The following is a 24,786-nucleotide window of genomic DNA, read 5'->3' as shown; positions in this document are numbered from 1 at the left end:
TGAATGATACTAATCTCATATTTGATCCTCCACATCTAATCTATTTAAAATTATAAGTAAGCATACATATAATATAAGATCATTATTTAAATAGAAAATAGTGTAAGTGAACCACAATTAAATGCTTTTAAATGGAATTGGAATCATCATGTGAAATCTCTAGCAAACAGTAATTTGCATTTAATGTTTCAGCCAGACCATTTTCATCTGCACAAATGGTTATTGGTTGTGACCTTCTGCTTGATGGGTCATGTTTAGCTTTTCTCTTCCTACTTTGATAAATTATATTGTTCATCTGATTTATTTGTCACACAATTTGGCTTAAAAAATAGAATTTTGTTTGAATGGGATAGCATTTTCTAATTTGATACAGCAATTAATCCAAAAGCAGTGTTTTAGGATAAATTATGCACACTTATTGTGTATAGGAAGTATAAATTAATCCTTGCCCTATCCTTGTACAATTATATTAAAATTAATTATTGGACTAAACTAACTCAGTATTAAATTTAGAATAAAAAAACTAAACAACTGTAACGTGTAAGACATTTTCAGGGGTATGCAATGCTCCGCCGCTTTTCCCGATGAGGGGAAATAGCGGCTGGTACCTATTCAATGCTGTCTTTACCCACAGCATTGAAGGGGGATCACGGCAGAACTAGCCCGACTTTAGAAGCTGTCAGGCCCGTTCTGATGATAATGGCCGTGTCACGATTCTGGCTGCTGCAGAACAACAATCCACGGCTGTTTACGCGGGCATGGCCACTTTTTGCCGATCGGCAGGCGGGACATTGAATCCCGCCTGCCGATTTGCTGTTGGGCAAAACATAAAATGGGCCTGGATCACGGCTGTCGGGAGCGATCGACAGCCGTGATCCAGAATTGCATACCCACCCCCCTTTGTCTACACTTTATAAATAAATAGTATGAAGTAAAACAAGTAATGACATTATATAATAAAATGTATTATATACAGGACACTCTATGTGTGTTTCCATCTTGAATGTAACTAGAGGTCAATAGATCATTGATATATCCCACACATTTCCATTACGGCTAAAAAATTTATTATAAATATATAATAAAAATCTTTATTTGACATGAAGGCAATATTATTAGTATCCCAAATAATGACTTTATTTTATGTTCTTCGTTTCACATTGCGCATATTAGGGTATGGTTGATCACCTTCCTATGTAATTATGTCTTATTTATGCTATAAAATTGTGTTGTTCTTTCTAGAAACTTCAAACATTTTATACTAGAGCTGCCCTTTTTTCCCTTTAGATTTATTTACTACCTTTAGCAGTAGAAAAGGCCAATTTCAATCATGTTTCAAATAACTCATTTTAGACAAGTACGTGCTGCTCTGCTTACAAAACATATATGAGTGGAATATGCAATTACCACAACTCAGTTTCCTGCCACAGAAACATTTCAGCATTATAGCATTACAGAAATAGAATGACATGCATAATGAAAGATTTCAAGATTCACCCAAGGCATTTATTCTCTTCACCTTAATGTTCTCACCAGTAGCAGAGTATCCATTAAAAGGTACTATGAATTATGGTTGCTTAGCAACTGCAAGGAACTTGTAACAGCACCAAAGAATGGAATGGCTGGTTGATAAAATGAATTTTCTTTGAGTATTAGTCTGTTGAAACTGCCTTTTCTTGTGGAACATAAAGTGCATTTATTTTTCTCATGCATTTTTTATTAGAAAATTATTTGAGTTCCAGGGGCTTGAATCATTTTACTACACAAGATATTTGATGTTAATGTGTTGTACTAAAAGAAAATATAAAATACATTTTCTTCAAAGCAAAGGCATCAACATTTTTATGTAAGTCTCTTTGATGCATAATCTAAAGAAAAAAATGCACAGGCATACATAATGGTGCCTGAATAATTCCACTGAATGGTCAATATCAAGTGAGATTTAAAAAGCATAAATTGTAAGCCTTTTAATATATTTATAAAGCTTCCAAAGTACATGAAAAAAGCTGGATTTCCATACATAATTGCAAACAGTAGCAAAATACATTATCAAATGATTTATACTTTTAATACCAGTGTCTGGACAAAGGCGCAACCTTTGGCCATATCTGGAAAATTACTCGTTATGAACCATTGAAGAAGCTTCCTTGTATGATAACAGGATTTTTTTTTTTTGGGGGGGGGGGTGTTTAGATGCATGTTCAAAACATGTCACAGTATCTGATACTGATAATGACTTATTCCATTTTGTCGTTTTTAACTGCAATCCTTTATACTAGTACAATCTCGACCTAAATCTGTTTGGATCTTCTCCTTCAGTCATCGATATATATATATAGATATATATATAAAAGGCTAACTACTCCTCACCTCTACGAGGTGAACTACTGCCACTGACCACTAGAGGCCACTTGACGAGCCAAATGACTCCTTTTGTAAAGCTCAAAGTGAAAGTAAAACCTATCACAGCTCAACGTGAAAGTGCTTTTGGAGAAGCCGTCATTTCAATGGGCTTTTAACTAGATAATTGTATTAAAGATCTATCCCACTAGAGGACCAACTGGTCTTATTCATTTACTATGATCAGCTCTTTCAAACATAGGTAGAAAGGAGTAAAGCATTCAGAATGTCCCAACAATTTTTTTAAATCCTCAGTTTTATTTTGGGAGTGCTGAATTTTAAAATAAAATAAAAGTGCTGCTGAAAATTAGAAATATTTATCACATTTACTAGATTGTAAGCTCCTCCAAGCTGGGCCCTCTTCCCTCCTGTTGTCAAAGCCCTCTTCTCTTCACATTTCACTCACACCTCCCCTATACTCAAACACTCAGTGACCATCTTCATACTCATCTCCATCATTGGCCTCAAGCCTCTTATAGTATGTTGATTGAGTCCTCACTACTTACATTTAAGCTGTAATGTGTATTGAACTGTGGCGCTCTTTATTTGTACTATATTTTTGTTATTTATTCAATGTTATGCCAAATTTTGTCTCCCTGTACTGTTCCTTTGTACTGCGCTGTGAAACACTTGTGGCGCCTTATAAATAAAATCATAATAATAATAATATAAAAATTCCTGCTTCCTGTACCATTTGCCATTCCAATGCATAACTACTTTTGAAAAAGCATTTCAAGGAGATTGTGAAAGCAATACCTATTAGCACAGTGTTAAAGCAAACATTTACTGCTGCACCTGAGCAATGTTACATTGTATTGTGTTATACTCACATGTGGATTCATATAAGTGGCCACAAGAAATCTTACCTGAAATTGTATCTAGCCCATACTTGCCAAATCTCCCTGAATGTCAAGGAGCCTCCTTGAAATAGCCGTAATCTCCCTGACTCCCTGAAGGTTCTAGCAATATTGCTGTTTATTCCTTACATCCCACTATGTACAGTAGCTCTTATATACTTTGGGGGCTGGGATTAGATATATACAAATGGAATCATCAGTGACAGTTTCCGGCCTTGGTTATAAGCAACTACACTAAGGTATTTATTATACTGAATTATATTTATTTACTTACAATTTCTTATATAGCGCAGCAGATTCCTTTGCGCTTTACAGTTGTAGATAGTTATAAAACAAACTGGGTAACAGCAGACAGACTTGGAGGTAAGAGAACCCTGTTGCAAGTTTATATCTATAGGGATATAAGGACAGGCACCAGTAATAGCATAAAGAAGGGGGGGAAGGTGGTTGGTATGTATTGCGCTGCTGAACACAATTTATTGGATGTATACTCCAAAATGGAGGGAATGACCAACGTGCAGTGAATGATACGGACACACTGCTTTAAAAAAGTATAAATTTAATATATTATATCAAATAATACATAAAACACTAAGGGAAATAATCAGGAACACAAAAAGTACATATATAAGAAAAATAAAAAACACATTAAATATACGACACTCTATTAATAAAATTCATAGGATAAATATATAAGGCTGAATGGTTATAGCCTGATAATTGATAGTCCTTAATAGGACTAGAAATGGACGTTAGTTAGTTGGGGGCACTCCGCTGTTAGTAAGCCACTAACGTCCATTTCTAGTCCTATTAAGGACTATCAATTATCAGGCTATAACCATTCAGCCTTATATATTTATCCTATGAATTTTATTAATAGAGTGTCGTATATTTAATGTGTTTTTTATTTTTCTTATATATGTACTTTTTGTGTTCCTGATTATTTCCCTTAGTGTTTTATGTATTATTTGATATAATATATTAAATTTATACTTTTTTTAAGCAGTGTGTCCGTATCATTCACTGCACGTTGGTCATTCCCTCCATTTTGGAGTATACATCCAATAAATTGTGTTCAGCAGCGCAATACATACCAACCACCTTCCCCCCCTTCTTTGTACTATTTTACTTTTGTGGGTACAGACAAACCCACAGGTGTGATTTGCAGCAGCTGTCCTTTATTGGTTATATTTAATTCTTTCTAAATTCTGAGCGCTGGGGCTTTTGCAGATTGTGATTTGGTATATTTCCAATTTCGCGGTCTGCAAGAAACCTTTTTACCAGTAATAGCATAGCAGTCCCACCAAGTGCAGAAGTGAAGCTATATAATACATAAGTGCCTCAGAGGGTTATGCGTGTGGTACTTAAATATGATAGGCTTGCCTGAAGAGGTGAGTTTTCAGGGAACGCTTGAAAGTTTGGAGGCTAGTAGAGAGGCTTATTGTGCGTGGAAGGGCATTCCATAGGGTGGGAGCAGCCCGATGAAAGTCCTGTAATAGTGAATGAGAGCTAGTGATCCGTGCAGAAGACAGACGCAGATCTTGTGCAGAGTGGAGAGAGCGAGTTGGGAGATATTTTGAGATAAGTAAAGAGATATATGCTGGTGTAGTATTGTTAATAGCTTTATATGTGAGTAGAAATATTTTACATTGAATAGGGTAAAATACAGCCAACCAATGGATGGTATAGCACGGCCAGTTTTACACTGTCAAGCAATAACGTTGAAATTCAATATGGTGTAATCTTTGTATTCCAATTGTAATTAATTATATTTAAGTTCTGCGTTAAAATTCTACTTTTGTTTTTTTATTATTCAATTTAGCATTATTATTGCAATTGTATTCTTAACTTTTATCTAATAGAAAGTAAGTAAGTAGTAAGCAACAATTTAGCGTAAGGATACTTAAAAATGCATTTAAATAAAGGTTTCTGTGGAATACTTGCTAACTATTAGACCCTACACACAAATATTCAATTACATTTAATTCCCAATCTCATCTACAAAATCTCTGATGATACATCTCAAACCTTACCTTAAAATTCTCACACCCTTTTTGCTCTAATTCTCTTCTGTCTTACCTCCTGCAGGAGATGTATTACACCTTGGAGAAAGATAGATTGGAGAGAGGCAAAGTACCAACCGATATACTTCTAACTTTCCCTTTACAGCAGTGGTTCTCAACCGTGGTCCTCAGGACCCCCCAACAATTCATGTTTCCAGGTCTCCACACAGAATCACAAGTGAAGTAATTAGCCCCACCTATGGATCTTTTAAAATGTGAATAATGAGTGGACCTGTGCACCTGCCGGGTGACATGGAAAACATGCACTGTTGGGGGGTCCTGAGGACTGAGGTTTAGAACCACTGCTTTACAGGCTGTTTTTTTAAAAAGAGACAGGAGCTGATTTTTGTACTTTATGTATCTCGTTATCTCTCACCAAAGTTTACTCTCTCTCACTGCGATTGGATAATTAACCCATACTCCTACCTGCAAGATTTATCTTGTGCTTCCCAAATACTGTATATGGGCCTGATTCAGCAAGGTTAGCTAAGCAGCATACATTTGCTGCATATCGAGCCCATGGACTCTGCCTGCTGTCCATCTGAACGGTACTATGTGAGGGGATGTACGCAACACATCGCCTCGCATGCGGCGAAAGGGGATGCAATCTGCCAGATTCCGTTGAAGAGGGGGCGGGTGCTAACATCATGTGATGTCAGCCACCCACCCTGAGCAGGCATAGGCCCACCTGCTTTCCCAGGGGAACACCCATCATATTCATGTGATGCCCATATAACCCTGGGCGTTCCCCGGTCCTGGGCCTGGGTCTGCCTTGCCCGCCACTCTCCATTCCCTACCCGTGCAAACGCAGATCCTCCACCATCGGAACGGGGCCAAGTTCGATCACTAGTGAATCAACCCCATAGTTCCCTACCATGCCCTCTCAGACTCTTAGGGTTTATTTACTAAGATGGAAGTTCTATTGAAGAATGGATGTTGCTATGGGGAACCAATCAGAATCTACTCCTTATGTATTTAGGACCGTCTATTAGATAATAGATAGAATCTGATTGGTGGCCCATAGCAACATCCCATTTTTAATAGAACTATCATCTTATTAAATAAACCCCTTACATGGCCTTCAACTGTAAGACTCTAAAAATCCACCTCTCGTAAGAAGGAACTTGGCCGCTTTTGTTTTCATGATTGCACTTATTTTGTCTACCTTGAATGTTCCTGGTTTATGTATGCTCTGATTCCACCACTGCGGAGAACTGTGGTACCTCAAAAATCAACAACAACATTAATAGTGATATTCATTTCTAAGTATATTATGCAAATACACACACACATGTGGTGTGCTTGGGGTAGGACTGGGAACACTTATGACCAGCAATTGATTGCACATTTCACAGCCAAATGCAGACCAATATCATTGTTTATTTGTAATTGGGAATGAAAAAGATGGTCATCTCTGTTCTAGAATTAAATGCAAATTAAACACACGAAGACATACTATAACTCACCACAATTTGCACTGTAAATTCTTTATTCCACAGTATTCATATACGGTAATTCATATTGAGATTTTGATAAAGAGCATCTGGAGCATCTCTTTTTATTCAGTTTTATTACATTTTCATTTGTTTAACATAATTTGCTGTTAAAGATATCTCTAAACTGTCTGCCGGTGCAGATTTCTCCCCAGTCATGTGTGTCAGTTTATTCTGGTAATTAATGACTTCCCTTACTCTAATTTTGTGTTCATAAAATACAACAATCTAATAGTTGTTTTTCTATCAATTACACTGTGAAGCAATTAATTTTCATTCTAACAGGCTCTAATTGTTTAACGCTTTTCTAAACAATCACGTAAATACTGTGTATTGTGGGTTGTACTGTTGACTTTTCGAGAATTGCTTTTTCTTTACAACCAAATTTCTCTTGATTTCCAGTTCGTCCCACTTTTTGGTGGCTTAAAGACTTCTTATGGCAGACCTCTTATGGCAGTCTGCAGGGGGGGCACCCAGCACAGGGAAAGGCTGTCCAGCTCGACAGGTCTCTCCCTACGATGTGCCTGGAAAAATTGGCTATGTGGCAAAAGTGCAAGCGCTACGCTAAAGAGTGAAGCACTTGTACATGAGCCGCAGCTCCCTGGCTGCACAGCCTAACTGCGAAGCCAGGCACAGGCCGGCCATGTTTAGGGACATGCATACGCTTTCTGGCCCGCTTCAAGAAAACACTGTGTTGATGCCCAATTGCCACCTCCATTGATGCTTCCCATCGGAACTTAAACTACAATCACCAGGCATCTGCGATTTTTGGACAATTTTCTGGGGTACCTGATGAAAATACAGAAATAAAGGAGGCCTTAAAACATTGTAAACCATACCCTTGGTTGTGCGAATTTATGCTCAAGTCGCCAGGAGTGCTGTACCACCACCTCTGCTGCTATCTTTAATTGTTTTTGTACGGGCACCCAGCGCAGCATATTCAAAGACACGGAGAGCCAGATTAAACTGAGCTATATCTATATCTATATATATATAAGACTAGCTACTCCTCACCTCTATGAGGCGAGGTAGTGCCACTCACCACTAGAGGCCATTCAGTGGACCAAATTACTCCTTTGTGTGCTAAACAGGAAAGGAAATTTTGCTGATCTATTTCAAACTTGCTGGATATGGTGAGAGGGAGCTGTGAAGACAGATATTGGAGGTAGGAGCAGATAGGAACTATGGGTAGGAAGGAGAGTTTGTGGGCTAAAAACTGTCACAGCTCAAAGTGAAAGTAAAAACTCACAGCTCAATGGGAAAGTAAATTGCAGAAGCAATCATTTTGATGGGCTTTTAACTAGTATAGCTCATACTCTAAGCAATTGCATTTGCCCTTCAATGCTTCACTGAAGTTTAATTTTTGTCAATAATTGTAAAAAAAAGTTTGGTAACAATAGGATATAATTATGTAAGAAAGTATTAACCCTTTCAGGTCCAATGTCTAGTCAGGTTCAACAGCCCTAGCGCTAGTGACAGATCCAATGGTGAGCCACTTTAAAATAAGATCATTAACATCGTTCAATATTCAATGTAGACCAGGGGTGGCCAACCGGTCAGAGGTAACGAGCCGAAAATATCGGTAGTCAAGCTAAAGAGCCGACATCATGCGCGCGCCGAAGGCGCACGCGCCAAAAAAAGGGGCGTAGCCTATTTTGACCCCTTGGGTGGGTGTGATACAAATATGCCTCCAATAGTGCAGTGCCATATATACATATGACCCTAATAGTGCCAGATACACATATGCCCCCAACGGTGCCAGGTATGCACCACACGGTGCCGGGTATGCCCCCACAGTGCCAAAAAGCTGGTATGCCCCCACAGTGCCACAAACTGCTATGCCCCCACAGTGCCACAAACTGCTATGCCCCCACAGTGCCACAAACTGCTATGCCCCCACAGTGCAAATTTCCCAGCAGCAGCACTCACCGTTGTTGCTGCTGCTGCCAGGCGGGGAGAGGACAGTCTGGTGTCCCCCTGCAGTCCTCCTGTCACCCATGGGAGGAGAGCACAGCACACCGCGCGTCTCCTTCCCCCTCACTTCCCTGTGACTGGGCCGCCCACCAAACAAAGCTCACTGGCCGGCTCCTGATTGGCTGCTGGCCCACGAGCTCTGATTGGCGGACGGCCCAGTCACAAGGATGCACAGTAAGGGGTAGGAGAGATGCGCGATGCGCGCTCTCCTCCCCTCAGAAGGAGAAGGGATTCAGGGAACCGGCAGCAGGGGGGACTGGGACGGACGGTGGGAGGCGGGCAGCAGTGGGAGCAGGAGCCGCACTTTACAAGGGGAAGAGCCGCATGAGGCTCAAGAGCCACAGGTTGGCAACCACTGATGTAGACCATTTTATAATAAAAAAAAAAAATTAATAAAACATATAAACCAGACTGTTTGAATTGCAAAAAAATAATAAAAAATTGGACTGCAAAAGGTTAAACTAAAACTTAATTGTGAGTAGATGTAAGCATCTGTTTTTACCTATTTGATTTGTTTGGAATTAGTAAGGGTATATAGTAAAATCTCCAGCTTGGATTGTATCTGTAGCTAGGCTATTGAATGTTAATGGAATAATAATAATGATTTTATGTAGTGCTCTTTCTACAATAGTCCGCAAGGCACTTAACAAAACAAAAAAGTATAGAAAACAATGAAGTATAGAAAATCTTTTCAGGAAAAAATGGAGAAACTACAGGGACAATTATGGAAATGCTTGAGTAAACAGCATAGTTTTGAATTTGTTTGTTTTTTTGCCATCATATATAGGCTTCAGTAATCTGCTAAAAGTCCATCATATATAGGCTTCAGTAATCAAGCAGGGCAGTATGGAATCAGAAGCTGCTTCAGATACCTTTAGTCCTGATCAAGTAGGACTTTGAAAGTCAGTAAGCCAGTCTTGAAAAAATTTGCCGTCTTACAGGTAGTCAGTGGAGCGGGTAGATAATTGGAGTTATGTGTTTGGACTGAGCTGATTGGTTAAAAGCCTGGCAGTTGCATTTTGTACCAGCTGTAAGCAGTGCAATTATTTTGATGGAAAACCCAGGTAGAGGAGTTGTCCTTAAATCTGCCCAAATAACAGCCATCTTTCCTATTTTTGATCTACCTGCTGACTTATGCACATTAAATCACCAATTGTTATGTTCATTTGATAGCATTTTTCATTTAACTTTTATTCACCAGGGGAGGTGCAGCTTGGAGGATGGTATATTGTTATATGTCGGTTCTCAGGTTTTTCCAGGTGTGTCTCTAGGGCAGTGGTTCCTAAACCTTTTTGAATCACGGCACCCTAGAGTATCAGAATATTTTTCAGGGCACCCCTAGGCCAAAATTTTGTCACCAAAAAAAAAAAAGTTGTGCTTAAATGCCATCCTTAGGTCCAGTTATATGGTGAAGAAAATGATTCACTTCTGTTTATCCACATATTTTATAATTGAAAGCCACAAGCACTTGCCTATTACATTGAACATAAATAATTTGAATTGGTTCTGGACCAACAATCTGAGGCACCCCTGCAAGTGCTCCGAGGCACCCCAGGGAGCCTAGGCGCACAGTTTGGGAACCACTGCTCTAGGGTCATTGCCGCACCCTCATTGTGATTGAAAAACAAATTCCCTGTTGGCATGACCTGGCCTCTCTCACATTTGACCATGCCTCCTAACCACAGTTAATAGCCATTGCCTACAAAAATTATTGCATTCCTCTAAATTTCTATAAGATTTCCCGCACACAGCTGCCTTGGCTCATATAAATACCCCTGTTAAAACCAAATATATATTTAAAAAAATCTTTAATAATAATAATAATAGTAAGAAAGACCGAAGACTTCAAGCTGTAAACTCCTGAATCTGTAGATTGACTTCCATTGACTACCCAAACAATAATTACCATGCTGGCTCAGTTAATGTTCTGAGATCTGTGACATTCGGCTTGTGAGGCTTTTAAAAACTGACCTTGCTGCTACTTTCCATTCATTAAAGTCCAACCTTTGCTCACAGGACGCATAGGATAAATGAAGTTTCATACAATCTTTCTTCAGAAGATTCATTGTTTGCTTTACTGTGAATTAGTGGAATATTCACTATTTATCATGCCAATCATCATCTCTAAATCTAATTTACTTCCCTAATTCACATAGCCAATGTTTATAAATGTTTCTGTCAACATGGCAATTTCAGAGATTAAAAGCACATTACAACATTCTAGTTTTTGGAACCTGGTGTAACAGCATTAAATTCAAAGATGTCCAATTCCTAGTAACAATAAAAAGTCTGGCATTAGTTTATAGAAATGTACTTTCTGTGAAGAATGCTGCTGCATACACAAATCTAATTAGTGTTTCCAATTTAAAAGGTTGAAAATGCATTTCACTAATGAGCCAATTAAAATAAGAGTTTCTAAGTTTCAAGCTTATGTTGCTGTTTGCTGGTCACTTTTATTACTACTTTATACATGGACTATGTTAGAACAGTTTGAGTGATTGAGGGACTGCTGAAAAAGTGCTTTGATTATGACATTCAAGCATTTCCATTGGCGTATTGTGAAATGGATCAAGTGGGTCAGCAGGATTGGTGCCATTGGGTGACATATTCTGTACGTGAGGCCAAATTGTTAACTTATCTGGTGGTTAATCGATTATGCCAAGTGACCTTCTGTAGCACAGTAGCACCGGAGCGCCCCAGGTGGGGTGGGGGGGTTGGGGTTTGAAGCAGCTGCTGCCTCGTCGCTCCACAGGGGGGGTGGCGGGTGATGCGGCGAGGGCCGCAAAGTCACTCCACGGGGGTGGGTGAAGCGGCGGAGGCTGCCGAGTAGCTTCACGGGGGGAACCTGCTCCTAACTGCCGCCCTCTAGTGGGCGGCACCCTAGGCAAAAAGCTACCTAGTGGTGGCGCCAGCCCTGTTCATTCCAGTAATAGTGTAAAGGTGCATACACTCAGTAAGATTTTAGCTGTGTAGGATTTTGACTATGCGATTTCCCTTCAACTCCCTGGCACCCAGAACTATACAATCTTGACTATATTGTTTTGACTACATGTACTTGAGATTTTGACTATGGCTGATTTTGACTTCACTAGAACACTAGGATGTCTAAATTGGCATGCCTGTACAGTCTATTTTGTCTTGAGATGCTGATCCCTTGGGGTCATGCATTGGCATCACAAGCTGTATACACACTGTGTGATTTGTGCTTAAAAAAAATCTGATTTTGACAAATTGCACAGTATGTATTAACCTTAGGAGCTTCTCTAAAGTTACCTTCCAGAATCTAACATAAAAACTTGATCTATGAAACTATGATCGGACACATGTACTGTATTCTGAAAACCAATCACTTAATTGTTGTGGCCAACTAAATGTGTCTCTTTTTACAGTAGAATTAAAATGCACACATAAACTTCTCGCTATGGCTTCGATGTATTAGAGTTATTGGCCCCGCTGATTTTTCCCTGTATAAAAAATATGTGCTAAAATATGAAAAAAAATGTCCATTGCCGGTTTCTGTGATCTAATGGCTGCATCCAAAGATGCAGCATCAGATACTCTTGGCTAGGTTGGATCTGGTACCAAAATGTTCCCCTCTCACACCCGTTCTACCTCGCACGGATGCCCAGCTGTTCCCAACCACAGCGTGTGGCCTTCTTTTAGGGATGCCAATCCTGGGATCCCGGGAATCCCAGGATTGAGCATTTTTCAATCCCGATCATCAGAGAGATTTACATAAATCCCGTAATCAAGCCAAGGGCAGGGATTTTGTGTGCTAATTAGGTACCTAAAGCATAAGTGATGTCACTAGGTCCTACCTAGTGTATTGATATGATGAATTTTGGTTAAGTTCACAAAGCTCTCCCTCCACATCTTGCAGGGGACAATGGGGCAGAAGTAGTAATCTGCCCCTAAAGTTTTTAAAATAACGTGTCCCGCTTCTCATGCATAATGTGGTGCAGCAGGCACCCATAGTGGCTGAATGTGCGCTGATAGGGAGAGTTGTTATGCCCGGCGTTAATGGCTCTCCTTATCGATGCCCCCTCAGGTCTGCACATGCGCATTTAAAAAAAACCCTCTCCCCCTGCCGGCCCTCTGGGCATGTGCGAGAACTCGCTTTTATTGCAAGATCTTGTACACAGCCTGGAGCCAGCAGCATGGCTAGCCTTGACCCCGTAGTGGGGATAAGACAACGCTAGCCCTGAGATGGCAAACTACTGGGGGGGATTGCAGGGGACAGCCCCTCCGAGCGTTACTCGGTGGGCTGTCCCTAGCGCACATTAGGTGCTCTAGTAATACATTAGAAAAACATAATCCCCCCAGTTAACTAGCTAGTTCATACATCTGCCCCAATGACACTTAAATAAATGTTTCACTCTTTGTATAAAAGAATGTTGTAGTGTTTCCACTGAACACCAATAGCAGCAGTATGAGTTATTTCCCATCTGGCATCAGAGCCATTCATCTATAGAACCAGCTGATTCATCATAGTCTTGTATGGACAAAATCTGCATAATTATGTGTATTAACATACACACTTTCTCACCTGCTTATAAACATTGCACAAACTGATGTAAAATGACATTCCGGGAGCAACGAAACACATCTTTCTCCAGATTATTGAGGTGGTAGTTAATACATTTGTGTTAAAATAGGAATATGCATAAATACAGTAGAGTCAAAATCACATTTTGTAATAGATTAAAAAAAAATAGCTGAAAATAATACCCATAATTCAGATGAAGGAGTCCATAAAAAAATATTAAGCCAAAAACAATATGGTCCGAGTTTTTTGTGCAGGACAAAATCACAGATGTTCGCACAATGGGCCAGATTCAGAGTTGATCGCTAATGAAAAATTTTGCAGTGGTCTGCGAGTAGCTAGCCACTGAGATAGCCACCACCCAAACAGAAAGAGTAACTTCCCTTTGCAAAACCGTGAGAGAATTGCCAAATGTTTGTTAATTGACATCCACTCACAAATACATACTCAATTCATGGACCATCTAAAGAATTTTACTGTGCGCAAATGTGAGTAAATCTAAAGCTTCCACTAATCTGAGGCAGGGTGACAGTGGTCACAGATCCTCCTCTAAAACATGGCAGATTTCCACCTCCAAATAATGTCTTCCTGTCAGTCAAAGTGTGAGAGGATTACGATACATATACACATTTTCTGTCGCTATTCCCCTTGTGCGTGAGCAATTCCACCGGTGATCATGCGCAGTCGTTTGTCACAAAACTCAGTCTGTTTAATGGCCTGCAATTTTTTATGTTGAAGGTTGCTACTATACACGATTATGTACAAGATTTTTCATACGTAAACTCACATATGGTAATGTGAGTTTTATTACAAGGTGCGAGCTTTGAAAGAAATATGCACAAATCAGTGAGATCCAATATGCTTTTTTCTGGAAAGGTAAAGAAAATGTTTGAAATGTTAAAAAAATTAAATGGGTCCCCAAAAAGTCTAACCAGCCCTGGGCTCTTTGAGGCAGTCCTGGTTGAAAAAGTACAGAGGAAATAATATGTAGCGTCCCCCTATATTTTAACAACCAGCATTGTGTGCTGCTACATTGTATCCAATGGTGGTTCCCCATGCAGTGACTTACCTGCTTCTGATGGCTGCAGCTTCTCTCGTGGCATCTTTCTTCTAGGAACCTCCAATCCTCTGATGTTCTGGTAAGTATTTTACCAACATCCTTAACCTACCCTCTCCCCCCCCCCCCACACACACACAGCCACCACCTCCTCAGGATTCTCAGAGTAGCTGTACCATCTGCAGGTTGCCTGCCCAGAGCAGCCTAGTAATAACAGCTGCTAGATGCTATTCCAAGCACCCTTCTAGCCAGATACAAGTGCCATTGGGCAGTGGCGGTGCTGCCCCCAAGGCCTTGAGCCCTGGGTAAAATTACCACTTGCACACCTTTAGATTTTATAAAGAACTGCAACATAAATTACTCCATCACAGCTATTATTTATACAATCCAAGACCCTCTCATGTGTGTAATGTTCTCTATTTTATTCTCATTTCTGCCATGCTAGAGCAGGTAGACCTCTGCTTTCCCTAATAACCAATACACTGTGCCTCATATCAGTGATACGGTCCAAACATCAGTTTTAAGATGGCAGGGATGGTTGAAACATAGTCAAATGTTGAGGAGTGTAGTGTGATCAGATTCCTTCATCCAAACAGCACACGAGCAGCTAATATTCATGAGAACATCATGTCATGGAAATAGGTTTGGTGCACTTCTGTGGTGAACTTGCTTGGTTGGCCAAGTCTCATCTTGAATGTCTTTCTATTATCAAAGACTGTGCTCCAGACCTGTTGTTTTTAATATGACGCCATCACCACACACCTCGACAAGTTGCTAAAGAATTTCAGCTACTGCCCTTTAGACACAGAGGGGTAGATGTATGAAGCAGTGATAAGGGAGGAGAAGTGATAAAGTGCCTGGTACTATATCACCAGCCAATCACCTCCTTACTGTCCCTTTTAAAATCCAGCCTATAACTTAACAGTCAGGAGCTGATTGGCTGGTGATAAAGTACCAGGCACTTTATTACTTCCTTATCACTTCATACATCCACCCCAGAAATCTAAACACTCTATGCACCTCCAGTATTTCACCATGTTTCCACCAGCCCCACCATATTACTACTGATATTTGGACAGTATAACTGGTATGATGCACAGTCTTATGCTGGGTACACACCAGAACGATTTGGCCTCAATTCCACTAATTTCTATACAATCTCGACCGATTGTATGTAAATTGGGCATGTTTTGGCATGTTTTAGATCCAATCCAATGCGCTTCCCCGCTGGGCATTTGGTCGTTTTGCAGATCCTACCTGCTGCAGTCAGGATTTGAAAACAACCCAGGCAACTGAGTACAGATCATGATTGGATCGTGATCAGATCATATGCAGATGGGGTTCTCCAACAGATCGATCTGTGCGACCATCATATGGTCATTCTAGCGTGTACCCTACATAATGGGCATGAGAGAAAGCAGTGGTCTACCTGCTCTGGCCTGGAAAAAATAAATAAAAATTACACGTGCAAAAGTCGTGTTACCTTATTGATTGAAACAACCTTGTATATTATGCCCAGATTTTAATATAGTTACACATATACTATTTATATCACATCATCTATGTATCTCACTCTCGTGCACATATTTGTGTATGTTGTTGAGTAATACTTTTTTTCTTGGTGGTCCGTATGAGGAAGACATGTTTTTTTCATTACATTGCAGCATGCTGCTAAACATGACTTTCTGTCTATCTTAATATAAGGGAAGCATATCAGATATTCAGGCCCTACTCTTTTGTAATTGCCTACAGATGAGTTATAGACAATAAAGCAATGACCAGGTCACTTTTTTACGAACTTGAGCTGTTGAAACATATCTTTGTCTACATCTTACATACCACACATTACCCACTTTTAACATAATCCCCAAGAATAACAAGGGGTAATCATATTAGCGCTCAGTTGTGGTTCCCGTAAAGCATACGTGATCCACACAGTTCATAAACTCGAACACTATGAAAATCAATCAACTAATTCCAGTATCACGCTCAACAAACTGTTTGCTGCTCTTTCCTCCTGACAAATAAATTGAGTTGCGAGAAGCAGGAGAGAGAGCGTAATTAATAGATCAACTTGTTATTTAGCTACATGAGGTAAAATTAGTTCCTTAAAATGCTAATTGCCTGATGAAAGCAGCTAAATTAGTGGACACTGGAACAGTATCAGGAAAATTAGCGGCAAAGCTCCTGTATAAATTTATTAGGTAAATATCCAGATTCCTTGTGTAATAGTAATATCTTATATTCTCAGGAGAAAGTTTTAATTATGACAACCTTTAATCTCTAAACAGCATGTATCCTGGATAAAATCCCATTTCTTCAGTCAGCCTTAAGTTCATAGTTTTAAGCTAAAGTTTTATAAAAGCAAAGAGCTTTTTAACAACGACATTTTTCTAATTTCATGGTTCACCGATCAGTCAGTAAAGATTTAAATAATTCAGAAAGAAAGCCTATTCTGTTTCTTTTTTAGAACTGTAAATCAAGGGAAATTGTTTGACGTTTAATGTTTTAACCCTTTTAACAACTGTTCATGTTGGTTTAAGGAGAATGTTAATATAATGAAGGTGAATAGCAGTCAAGGACTTTTCTGATTAGATTTTAGACCTTTAGCCTTTCATATAAAACGTAAAAGCATAAAAGGCACTGTAAGGAAAAATGACATTGTGTTCTGTTTTATTTGTATTTAAGTGTGCTAACTTCAGAGCTTATGATATAAACTCCTTTCAGCAAATATATATGTGATAGGATCAAAAGTACAATCATACTTTTCAAAAAAATGTGTCAATTTAATCATAGTGATCAAAAAAAGAGTTAGGTAATTCAATTTTTTTTTTATCAAGTCAGTAAATTTACAATAATTGCTAGGAAAAAGCTGTAAGTCAGTTGTAGAAATGGATATTCTATTTTGAGGTACTGAGCTTTAAAGTTCATATATTGAAAGGTTCATGTTCTACTCCACTGTTGGACAGAGCTTCAGCAGATTCCTAGATTCCTCTGGAGGTCTGACTGTTTAGAGATGTGCACTGTGGTTCCTTCAAAATCCAAACCTGAGCAAATTTTGTGAATCTGAACCAAACCAAGTCCTAATTTGGATCTACTGAAGAGATCCACACCGAAACAAGTTCAGATCTTCATGCAGTTCAGAATTCAGATTTTAAATCTGAATTTTGGGGTTTTGGATTGCAAAAATAACATGCTTTTAGCCAGTTTTATGCATTTTCAAGAAATCCAGAAATCAACATTTAAATATTAAATCTGAATTTCGAACCAAAACATTTGAGGGTGGTTGCAAAATCAAAACGTAAAGATGAAATTATAACCAAAACGAGACTCCTGTCATACCTGTAGTTCTATACCTCTAGATTTTGGAGACAATAGAACAGATGTACCACCAAATAAAGACGTATGATCCCAGTTGAAGGACTATAAAAGGTCAGGGCTGGAAGCTTGAAAATGTCAGAATGAAAACCCTACTTTTATACCAGAGTCAAACAGCAATAAGCATCACATCCAGTAATCCTAAAAGAAAACCTATAATTGGACAGGTCTTTATAAGGGGCAAAAGAGGCAAAGTTAGTTTTCAAGTTAATATGTGTCAACTATATTAGTTTAGATCAGGTGTCTGTAATGTACTGGCCACTTTGGTGGGGAGGCCAGTCCAATAGATAAGATGTCCACAAAGTATTGCTGCCACTTGCCAGACAACCAGTAAAGCAACCAGTACAGCAGCCAGTACACCTGCCACTGAGAGGATGGAGAACTCAAAATGTATATAGATACAAGACGCAGTAACCCATGCTTACAAATACCTAGGGCATAGCAAGCTGGTGGCAAGCCAGAGAAGTAATCCCACTGTAAAATAATTCTCACAATCTAGATGTGGATCACAAATACTGTCACCTACTTGAATAATAAAGCATTTCAATTGACATCATCTGAAAGAACTTTTATGTTTTATACATTTCAAAGCATTTCTCCCAAAAGCAAGTAATTCCTGCACTGGACTCCTGTCTTATCATAGTTTAACTGTGGCATGATCTTTTTAATAGCCTTGGGTACAGTACTCAACAATGTTCAGTGTCAAGCGATGACAGACAGGGGTAAATGAATGGGCTTCAAAGTTTCCTCATTGTCTCTTGCTCTTGCTGAAACTGGCATTCATCCAGGTCTTGCCTGCTAACACCATAGAAAGTAGCAGCTGGTGAGTAACATTAGCAAACAGGGCCCGAGGGCTACCCATGTTCTTCCTCTCTGTTCACCAACTGCTATTCAGTGAAACAGCTGGATCAAAAAAGATTCAGTCAAGATATAGTTAGAGCTTATGTGTACAACTGTTCTGATATAGATTGTCTGCTACAGGCACAGATAATGATAGCTGTGCAAGCAAACGTACTTGGTTGGGAGTAAAACTGGTATATTTATTTTTCTACAGTTCTTGCTCTTTAACGCTGCTGTGAATTTGCAGGCTGGTAATCCCATTTGGTAATAGCACATAGAGATTGAGTGAAATCATTTACTAAAGATCCCAATATGATTTTGAAATCAGCTCTACAGTAGAATATGCTGTACAGTACAGTATATATATATATATATATATATATATATATATGTATCTATATATATATATATATATATATATATATATATATATATAGAGATGCATATATATATATATATATATATATATATATATATATATATATATATATATATATATATATATATATATGTCGTGTGCGTTTGACACTCTGGACAATGTAAATCAATGTGCCTGGTTGCCTTCCCAATAATTAATGCAGAGTCTAACCTTCATACTGATGCAGAATTAAGAATACAGGTGGCACTTAAATGACATAAGCAGCAGCAATTACATTGGTCGACAGGTCGTTCCAATGCTCCAAGGCCTTTTCTTCAGGACCAGTGGCGGACCATTAGTGAAAATAATATAAGTGCAGCACAGATGCAGCACCTGTACTGCACTTATATTGTTTTCACTAATGGTCCGCAATTGCTCAAATTTGTTATATAAATTCAAATAAAAAATGTTGTGCAAAAAAGATTACATTTCCTATATAAGGTAAACATTACATGCCATTATTACAGGCCAGGCATTTTATAGCTATTTATTAACAGTTTCTCATATAGCGCATACATATTCCGCAGCACTTTTCAATGAATACTTGAACATTCACATCAGTCCCTGCCCCAGTGGAGCTTACAATCTATATTCCCTACCACATGTACACGCACACACATATAGGCCTAATATTTTTGCTTGGAAATTTTAAGATAGATAGATAGAAGATAGAATCCCTTTATTCGTCTCACAATGGAGAAATTTCAGTGTTACAGCAAGGTTTAAGTACAGATAAGAGTAGTAGCATAATAATAAGAACACACATAATAAGATAAGATCCAAACAATATAACTCAAGAATCTAGGAACATGCAGGTCTTCTTCAGACCATGACAGTTGTACATTCTAATTGCAGCCGGAAGGAAGATCTGCGATATCTCTCCGTTGAGCATCGAGGGTGAAGCAACCTATCACTGAAAGTGCTACACAGATCTGTCAAAACGTTTTTGAGAGGGTGTGAAGCATTATCCAATAATGATGTCATCTTGTTGATCATTTTCCTCTCACCCACAATCTCTACAGAATCCAAAGGCATTCCTAGGACAGAACTGACCTTCCTTTCCAGTCTGTTTAGTCTCTTACTGTCGGCTGTTGAAACAGTGCTGCCCCAGCAGACCACTCCATAGAATATGGCCGATGCCACTACACAGTTGAAGAAGGTCTTCAGGAGCGCTCCCTGCACTCCAAAGGATCTCAGTCTCCTCAGCAGATAGAGTCTACTCTGCCCCTTCCTATACAGAGCAGCAGAATTATCAGACCAGTCCAGTTTATTGTTAAGGTGAAAACCCAGATACTTGTAAGTTCTTACGATCTCATTCCCTGAATGCTCACAGGAGTTGGGGGGTATGCTGACGTTTCCTGAAATCAACTACAAGCTCCCTAGTTTTCCTCGTATTAAGTTGAAGATGGTTCCCCACACACCAGGTAGCAAAGTTCTGCACAAGTTCTCTGTACTCCCTATCGTCCCCATCTACGATAAGGCCCACAATAGCAGAGTCATCAGAGAACTTCTGTAGATGACAGGTTGATGAATTGTATGTGAAATCTGCAGTATAGAGAGTAAAGAGAAATGGTGCCAAAACTGTTCCCTGCGGTGCCCCTGTACTACAGATAATAGTATCGGACTGGCACTCCTTGGTCCTCACATACTGTGGACGGTTTTAAGGTAATCCAGGATCCAGGTGATTAGATGATGATCCACCCCCGAGTCAACCATTTTCTCCCCCAGGAGCATGGGCTGAATGGTATTAAAAGCACTGGAGAAGTCAAAGAACATTATTCTCACGGTGGCCCCAGCTCTCTCCAGATGAGGCAGGGCCCTCTGCATCAGATGTATGACAGCATCATCCACACCAATTCCAGGCTGATAAGCAAACTGCAATGGGTCCATAGAAGATCTCACTAGAGGTCGAAGATAGCTAAGGACCAGCCTCTCCAGGGACTTCATCAGCTGAGATGTCAACGCCACCAGCCTGTAGTCATTGAAGTCCTTAGGACGTGATGACTTTGGCACAGGTACCACACACGAGGTGTTAATTCTGACAAATTCACTTGCCACTCAAAGGGTTAAAACATACAGTAAGCATCAAGACCAGTTGCGGACCAGGTGCGCATCAAGACCAGTTGCCTACCAGGACCTAATGGTCTGGATCCACAGATCATACTGTTTTGGTGGACCTAGAAAAACACGAATCTCAAACGGAATTTTATTAATTCGATTTTTTTTTTAAATACAGTTCCTTAATAAATGGGAACATATAAATATGTGCAAAATCTGCAATCAGCACACTGGAAAAAAATTTTGTGCAGTTTCACAGTGTTGAAAAATAGGGACATTTTCAGTGACAGTTGTCGATGAGTATTCAATAGTAATAAGGACTACTAGACAGTTTTCTAAATTAGAACATTTATTGCAATGGATGTGCATGGTATATGTTAGAAAAAACATCTTGACATAATATGCTATCATTTTACAGTATTAAAAATGGTTTTAATTTTGATTCTTTTTGAATAGAATGTATTGCTTTCATTAAAATAATAACTCATTCGTGTTACTAAATGCTCTGTATTCACATTACACAGTAAATAAGTAGTGCATTTCATTCTTCAGAAATAATTTATTCTAATAGTATTCATGGCTGAAATGGGTAGAAAGAATAGGAAGACATGTTTATGATAAAATGTAAGTAATAATGAATTCAGAAATAATTCAGTGAGTGGTCTGTTGTTGCAGTAAGAATATGGCTTGTTTTATTAGGTGGAATCAGAGTGACCCTAAACTGGAGTTAGGACAAATTTAGGGTAGTGTGAATAAAGTACAGCAGTTTATTGTGTGGTGTGTATAAGAAGCAGTTGTGTTCTAGAGGCCAAGTATTTATTGTGAAGTAGACAAATAGTATCTGAAGAGTTCCCATCAATATGACATAATTACTTACTGTAATTAGTTAGGTTAAGAAAAAGACACCAATCCATCAAGTTCTCCCTTTCATAAATTCTAATTGCATTGATCCAGAAGAAGAGAAAAGAAAACCCCAGTTGTATAATTAAATTCATAAGAGGGTAAAAATCCAGTAGAACATCATGTATGGTAATTAGATACACATTCTGGATCAGTCACAACCATTAAATGTGTGATACCCTGCTGCAAAGCAGGGGTATCACCCTAAAGTGCCCATTACCCTAGTTCAGCAGCTACGGGAGAGCCACTGCTGAACCAGTTCTGCAGTTGCCTTGGTAACCTAGCGCAAGCTGTGGGCAGTAGAGAGGAGAAGTTAAAAAAGGACAGTAAAAGATATCTGTCAGAGGACCTTAATGGCTCAGACGGAGGAGTACAGGCTATACTGTAAGAGGGATCCAGCCATGAGCAGGAAATGCCCTAAATTTTACTGCACCCCCCCCCCCCCCCCCCCCGCCCCTGTTTAAATGCCACAGTCATTGCCGGTGCAAGCACCAATCCCTGTGCTTCAGTTCCTGCAAATAGAACACTGCTCTGTAAATCTTTGTTTCCCCTGTAACAATAAATCCGGTTGTAACAACATAAGACACCTGCAATTAAGAGTACTGCTGATAAAAACCTATCTACAGTATCTTGAATCTGCTTCAGAGCAGTAGTACCCTTCCTGCTCATCACCTTTTATCATTTATTTACAGTTTCTTATATAGCGCAGCATATTCCGTTGCGCTTTACAATTGGAAACAACAGCGATTAAACAAACGGGGTAGAATCAAACCGACATAGAGGTAGGAGGGACCTGCTCGCAAGCTTACAATCGACTTATAGACTAAGGAAGAAAGAGTTACTATTCCCAAATATGACCATTCCCTAAAATATTCTGAAACTAGTACAAACACTACACTTTATTTGATAAACCAAAGTGTTGTGGAAAAGAAACAGACAGCGTCACTTCCTCAATTTGCCCCAGGTGAATGACTAGTGCACCAACGAGGACGGTACTATTCTAATAGCTTGTGAGAATCAGAAAGTGAAAGATTTTGGGAGAGTTTTCCCATTTTTGTAAATCAACCTGTTTTTTCAGTATAAATGATTGCAGGATTAAAAAAATGGGCAAACTCTCTCAAAATCTCTCACTTTCTGATTCTCACGCCATATTACATTTGGCCCAATATATTAATTGCAGAGTTACTGCAAATTAGCTTTCTGTAGTACTTTTTAGTTCTTTAATTTAGCACTCTGGGCCAAATGTAATAGGGTGAGAGTTTCAGAAAGTGAGAGATTTTGGGAGAGTTTTCCCATGTTTTTTAAAGCAGCAATCAATTACACTGCAAAACCAGGTTGATTTTGCCATGTAATTGATTGCTGCTTTAAAAAAACATGGGAAAACTCTCCCAAAATCTCTCACTTTCTGAAACTCTTACCCTATTACATTTGGCCCTGTATCTTATACCCCTTTTACACCAAAAATCCCGGATCCGACCCGGCATTTGGAAGAAGGAACCAAGCCGGGTCGGATCTGGGATTTATTCCATTTACACTGCGGTGCCCACCCACAGTGTAGAAGGAGGCGGCGCTTGGAGATGACATAATCTCCAAGCGCCGGGACCGCGGTGATCCCCGCTGGATACATCGCCGTGCTGGGGGGCAGCCCAGCACCAAGGTAAGCTGCTGGGCTGCCCCCGTGCACCCCCCCAGCCGTCATCTGGGAGGTGAATGGATGCCGCACACAGGCATCCATTCACCTCCTCCGCTGCCGCCACTGCTGTCTGCAGAGTATAGCAGGCAGCAGTGCAGCCTGTGTGTGCCCCCCGTCCAACCTGCGGACGCTGTGGTCTGCAGGTTGTACGTCCCCCATTGATGTAAATGGGAGCCGGGTCATCCGACCCGGCGTACCCATTTACACCGCCCTCTACCCAGGTCCTAGCCTTGTTCTATTCTGTACTTGTGGCCAGGGGAGGATAGAGGGTGATGGATTGGTGGTGTGGGTGTGTTAGGGGGTAGAGGGTGACATGATGGTATGAGTATGGTAGGGGGTAGAAGGTGATGTCGGCATGAAAGGGGGCCACTTTTAGGAATTGTTTACAGGACCATTTTAGTTTCCCAATCTGCAAATTGTATTAGGACTGCAGCAAGTATATATGAAGTCACATCTGTACTGATTGCCGACACCTTAAACTCATAGTTACTGACTTGGTCATTGCTGTGCGGTCTGGCAGAGTGAGGCAGAGCCTTTCCTATCATACTAACTTATACGCCGGACATGCCCACATGTATATTCTGCTGTATCTGTGTATAAAGTCCACATGAACCCTTTTAGCTCATATATTGTTGTAAATCTGTCTCTGGTACTAACCAGTGCCTCCTCAGCCATTTAATTCACCGCACATCCCTGGACTTGGCTGCCACCTCCTCCGGCACAAAGATGGGCTATCTGGCAGCATGACGACACAATCGCATGACCGTGGCCCTACAGTGCTGAGAAAACAGGGTGGGGCTATGATAACGCAATTCAGCAAGAATCACGTCAGCAGATCCCCTTGGCCTATCAACTTGCTCTATTGTGGAAGGCCAAATGGAGGTGTGGGGGGCTGGAGGGGGATGTGTAAAACTTTCATGCCTTCCAGGGGAGTGGGGGGGGGGGTATCTCTGTAGTGAACATTTGTCCAGTATGTCGCTAAAAAAAAGTGGTAATAATAAAAATTAAGCCTTTTAGTACACAAGTTCCAATGCCTCAATTTACCCATAAATGTTTTGCGGCATGACTGAATATGAAACATACTGTACTGTAGTTTATTGGATTACTTTCTG

The 24,786-nt window shown here is 39.9% G+C and overlaps 1 protein-coding gene across 4 annotated transcripts in view; it reads left to right on the top strand.

The window, feature by feature from the left end:
* Positions 1-24,786, top strand: part of TOX (thymocyte selection associated high mobility group box) — a 228,123-nt gene that overhangs the window by 146,885 nt on the left and 56,452 nt on the right. The window lies entirely within an intron of this gene.

The sequence above is a fragment of the Crinia signifera genome, chromosome 5 (assembly GCF_055691185.1).
Source record: "Crinia signifera chromosome 5, ASM5569118v1, whole genome shotgun sequence".
Classification (NCBI taxonomy): Eukaryota; Metazoa; Chordata; class Amphibia; order Anura; family Myobatrachidae; genus Crinia; species Crinia signifera.
The sequence above is the reverse complement of the archived record's forward strand: the minus strand, read 5'-3'. Positions and strand labels throughout refer to the sequence as shown.